The sequence below is a fragment of the Lithobates pipiens genome, unplaced genomic scaffold, assembly GCF_037356315.1.
Source record: "Lithobates pipiens isolate NorthernLeopardFrog02 unplaced genomic scaffold, aLitPip1_a1.2 Scaffold_10, whole genome shotgun sequence".
NCBI lineage: Eukaryota > Metazoa > Chordata > Amphibia > Anura > Ranidae > Lithobates > Lithobates pipiens.
This window is the reverse complement of record NW_027507686.1, coordinates 84705037-84711036: the sequence shown is the minus strand read 5'-3', so window position 1 is coordinate 84711036 and position 6000 is coordinate 84705037.

Sequence of the window (6000 nt, the reverse complement as noted above, 5' to 3'; positions counted from 1 at the left end):
TATATATAATCCTGTGTTTTGATAATACAGTAAACATATTTGAACTGTTTCCTTAAAGAGATTGTAAGGGTAATTTTTTTTTACAAAATAACAAACATGTTATATGTACCTCTACTGTGCAGCTCGCTTTGCACATAGTTGCCCGGAATCTGCTCTTCTGGGGTCACTCAGCAGCTCTCGCGGCTCCTCCCCACATCTGATAACTACCTCGGAGAAACTCTTCCCCGATAGGGTTACCTCGCGGGAGCACTCCCGAGTCCAGCATTTGCATCTATAGACACAGAATGCCGGACTCAGCCCCGCCCCACGGCGCCCGCATCATTGGATTTGATTGACAGCAGTGGGAGACAATGGCTGTTCTGCTATCAATCTATCCAATCAAGAGCCAGGAGCCCATGGAGAAGGAGCCAGCGCGTCCCCGCTGACTTAATGAAGGGGTTCAGGTAAGTAAAACGGGGGGGGGGGGGCTAGGGGATTGGTGACTGCCAGGTGTTTTTTCACCTTAATGCGAAGGATACATTAAGGTGAAAAAATATGTACCTTTACAACCCCTTTAATACTGTGTGAGTCTCTATTTACTAGCACAGCTGGTGACATGATGGAACCCAGGGTGTCAGAGGTAAGGGAGAATTTGCAGAGTCAAGGTAATCAGTGGGTTATAGAGTCTATTAGCAGCCCTTATGGGGGTACAGCTACGATTCTTATAGACACACTCCTATACCTTGTGGACAGACTTCCAAAAAGAGTTAAGCTGTTATAGCTGCAAAGGGTGGGCCAACTAAATATCGAACCCTAAAGACTAAGAATGGGATGCCATTAAAGTTAATGTGTGTGAAAAGGCAGGCATCCCAAAACTGGTAATATAGCGTGTATATAAGTATTGGAGCCATATTCCAGTGTACCCTCACTGTCTTTTTATACAGAGCCAGTTATCATCCCATTTTTTTTTATAGTATTTTTGTTTTGGTAAGATCATATCTTTTTGCTACTTGCCTAATATATCCTAATATTTACAGGAGACCCTTATGGTCTCCCTTAAGCCGGGAATCTGGACCCTTATGCCGCGTACACACGATCGGAATTGTCGTTGGAAAAAGCTCTGATGCTTTTCCTGATGGAATTCCGCTCAAACTGTCTTGCCTACACATGGTCACACCAAATTCCGACCAGCAAGAACGCGATGACGTACAACACATACGACAAGTCTAGAAAAAGGAAGTTCAATACCTAGTAGCCAATAGCTTCCATCTCGTAGTTGAATCTGAGCATGCGTGAGTTTTTGGTTGTTGGAATTGCATACACACGATCGGAATTTCCGATAAAAAGTTTTTCCATCGGGAAAATTGAGAACGTGCTATCAAATTTTTGCTGGCGGGAATTCAGCCAGCTAAATTCCGATGGAGCATACACACGGTTGCATTTTACAATGAAAAGCTCTCATCGGTCTTTTGCTGGCCCAAATTCTGATCGAGTGTATGCGGCATTATGGTCTATCTGTGTGTGTGTGTGTGTGTGTGTGTGTGTGTGTGTGTTTTTTTTTTCACATCTCCGTGAGTATCATTATTTCATATAGATAATCTATGTATATATAACACAATTAGTGATTGTGTCCTTGATCTTTGCGTGTCTCTTAACCATTATCCCCCTTTTAGAATACACAGTGCACTTTTTATGTATTAGATGTATATACAGTAGATATGTGAACTTTGTTCACTGTGTAATACACTGTTCAGACCTCAGAACACGCAGGATATTCACGGCGGCGTGTCCCTCCACGGACTCCCTCACCCATCCTGTGTACAGTAGTGTGGGAGGAGCTGCAGTGCAGAGGGCTGGAGGGGCGGTGTACCGATCTGAGCCGAGAGCCAGGGGAAACGTTTCGGGGAGGGAGGGACACAGATCAGTGGGGGGTGCGGATCGTGCGATGCCGCTGCCCATAGGTGTCACCCAGATGCGGCGCACCCCCCCCGCCCCTTCATAAGAACACCACTGCCTCCGCCCACCCCCCTCCTTCCCTGCTGAATTGACCGGGGCGAAAAAAAGTACCCGTGCCCATGTAGCAGTCAAAGCAGACTGGGGACAGCAGTATGGACTGTCCCCCCCTCTGCCTCAGCTCACAGCACCTTACATCCAACTGTCACTCAGCCACAGACAGAGCGGCCGTACTCCATTCAGTCAATCAGGCTGCTCCGTCTGTCTGTGGCTAAGTGACAGGAACAGCCGGGCGATCGCCCTGCACTCGCGGGTATCCGGGAGCCCGCAGCCAAATACGGGAGGCTCCTGTGGCTCGCGGGAGACTTGAAATGTCTGCTTTATATGGGTCGTGGCCTCTATCATCACAGTGGTGTTCTATTGTAATGTTATTAGGAGTATTTTTTATTTAAAGTGACAGTTTGAGTGACTTCACTTAACCACTTCTGGATCGCTGCATGCCGATGTACGTCCCTACTTTGGGGACAGACATAGTTGTTACATAGTTGCCAACATTGTAAAAAAAAAAAATCGGGACACTTTTTTGGTAGTAGGCGGAGTTGTGTCATAATTAGGGGGAGGGGCACGCGGTTATAGGCGTGGCATAGTAAAAGGATAAAATGTGGTGCGCTGCGCCAGCGGTGGCAAAGTGTGGGCGTGGTTTACGTAAAATAGTGGGCGTGTCTTACATGGGGCGTGGCTCAAAGGGGTGTGGTTAGCGTCTCAGATGAATGCGGGATGGAGAGGCAAAGGGGGGAGGGATGGAGAGGGAAAGGGGGAGGGATGGAGAGACAGCAGCCCCCGATCGTACACCACAATAACAATGTGTGTTTTCCAGAGTTTGACAATCAGCAGATAAAGATACTCCAAATACCTGGTGTTAGCGCTTCAATCATCCAGCGCCATGATTGTTATGGTGTCAGGATGATTGAAGCGCATTATTTATTTTATTACATTGTAATATGAAATGAAATCATTCAACTCACCATAATGCAGAATCAGTGGGAGCCCTGAGCGCGTCACTAGCCACGTTGCCTCCACCAGATGCCATCAGGTGCCCCATCAAAGCAGCCTTCCTCACATCTGGTGTCCATCAGAGCAGCCTTCCTCACATCTGGTGTCCATCAGCGGAGCCCCTCCTAACATCTGGTGCCCCTCTGACATCCAGACTCTGACTGTGCCCCTCTGACATCCAGACTCACTGGCGCCCCTCTGACATCCACAGACTGGGCCCCTCTGACATCCACAGACTGGGCCCCTCTGACATCCACAGACTGGGCCCCTCTGACATCCACAGACTGGGCCCCTCTGACATCCACAGACTGGCCCCCTCTGACATCCCATCCACAGACTGGCCCTCTCTGACATCCCATCCACAGACTGGCCCCCCTCTGACATCCCATACACAGACTGCCCCCCTCTGACATGACATCTCATCCACAGACTGGCCCCATCTGACATGACATCCCATCCACGAACTGGCCCCCTCTGACATGACATCCCATCCACAGACTGGCCCCCCTCTGACATCCCATCCACAGACTGGCCCCCCTCTGACATCCCATCCACAGACTGCCCCCCTCTGACATGACATCTCACCCACAGACTGGCCCCCCTCTGACATGACATCCCATCCACAGACTGCCCCCCCTCTGACATGACATCCCATCCACAGACTCCCCCCCCTTTGACATGACATCCCATCCACAGACTGCCCCTCCTCTGACATGACATCCCATCCACGGACTGGCCCCCTCTGACATGACATTCCATCCACGGACTGGCCCCCTCTGACATGACATCCCATCCACGGACTGGCCCCCTCTGACATGACATCCCATCCACGGACTGGCCCCCTCTGACATGACATCCCATCCACAGACTGGCCCCCTCTGACATCCCATCCACAGACTGCCCCCTTCTGACATGACATCCCATTCACAGACTGGCCCCCCTCTGACATCCCATCCACAGACTGCCCCCTTCTGACATGACATCCCATTCACAGACTGGCCCCCCTCTGACATGACATCCCATCCACAGACTGGCTCCCCTCTGACATGACATCCCATCCACAGACTGCCCCCCTTCTGACATGACATTCCATCCACAGACTGCCCCCCTCTGACATGACATTCCATCCACAGACTGCCCCCCCCTCTGATATGACATCCCATCCACAGACTGGCCCCCTCTGACATGACATCCCATCCACAGACTGCCCCCCTTCTGACATGACATTCCATCCACAGACTGCCCCCCTCTGACATGACATTCCATCCACAGACTGCCCCCCCCCCCCCCCCTCTGATATGACATCCCATCCACAGACTAGCTCCCTCTGACATGACATCCCATCCACGGACTGGCCCCCTCTGACATGACATCCCATCCACGGACTGGCCCCCTCTGACATGACATCCCATCCACAGACTGGCCCCCTCTGACATGACATCCCATCCACAGACTGGCCCCCTCTGACATGACATCCCATCCACAGACTAGCCCCCCTCTGACATGACATCCCATCCACAGACTGACCCCCTCTGACATCTCATCCACAGACTGCCTCCCTCTGACATGACATCTCATCCACAGACTGGCCCCCCTCTGATATGACATCCCATCCACAGACTGGCCCCCCTCTGACATCCCATCCACAGACTGGCTCCCTCTGACATGACATCTCATCCACAGACTGGCCCCCCTCTGACATGACATCCCATCCACAGACTGCCCCCCCTCTGACATGACATCCCATCCACAGACTGCCCCCCCTCTGACATGACATCCCATCCACAGACTGCCCCCCCTCTGACATGACATCCCATCCACAGACTGCCCCCCCTCTGACATGACATCCCATCCACAGACTGGCCCCCTCTGACATGACATCCCATCCACAGACTGGCCCCCTCTGACATGACATCCCATCCACGGACTGGCCCCCTCTGACATCCCATCCACAGACTGCCCCCCTCTGACATGACATCCCATCCGCAGACTAGCTCCCTCTGACATGACATCCCATCCACGGACTGGCCCCCTCTGACATGACATCCCATCCACAGACTGGCCCCCTCTGACATGACATCCCATCCACAGACTGGTCCCCCTCTGACATGACATCCCATCCACAGACTGGCCCCCCTCTGACATGACATCCCATCCACAGACTGACCCCCCTCTGACATGACATCCCATCCACAGACTGCCCCCCCCCCCCTGACATGACATCCCATCCACAGACTGGCTCCCTCTGACATGACATCCTATCCACAGACTGGCCCCCTCTGACATCCCATCCACAGACTGCCCCCTTCTGACATGACATCCCATCCACAGACTGGCCCCCCTCTGACATCCCATCCACAGACTGCCCCCTTCTGACATGACATCCCATTCACAGACTGGCCCCCTTCTGACATGACATCCCATCCACAGACTGGCTCCCCTCTGACATGACATCCCATCCACAGACTGCCCCCCTTCTGACATGACATTCCATCCACAGACTGCCCCCCCCCCCTCTGACATGACATCCCATCCACAGACTGGCCCCCTCTGACATCCTATCCACGGACTGGCCCCCTCTGACATCCCATCCACAGACTAGCCCCCTCTGACATGACATCCCATCCACGGACTGGCCCCCTCTGACATGACATCCCATCCACAGACTGGCCCCCTCTGACATGACATCCCATCCACAGACTAGCCCCCTCTGACATGACATCCCATCCACAGACTAGCCCCCCTCTGACATGACATCCCATCCAAGGACTGACCCCCTCTGACATCTCATCCACAGACTGCCTCCCTCTGACATGACATCTCATCCACAGACTGGCCCCCCTCTGACATGACATCCCATCCACAGACTGGCCCCCCTCTGACATGACATCCCATCCACAGACTGCCCCCCCTCTGACATGACATCCCATCCACAGACTGCCCCCCCTCTGACATGACATCCCATCCACAGACTGCCCCCCCTCTGACATGACATCCCATCCACAGACTGCCCCC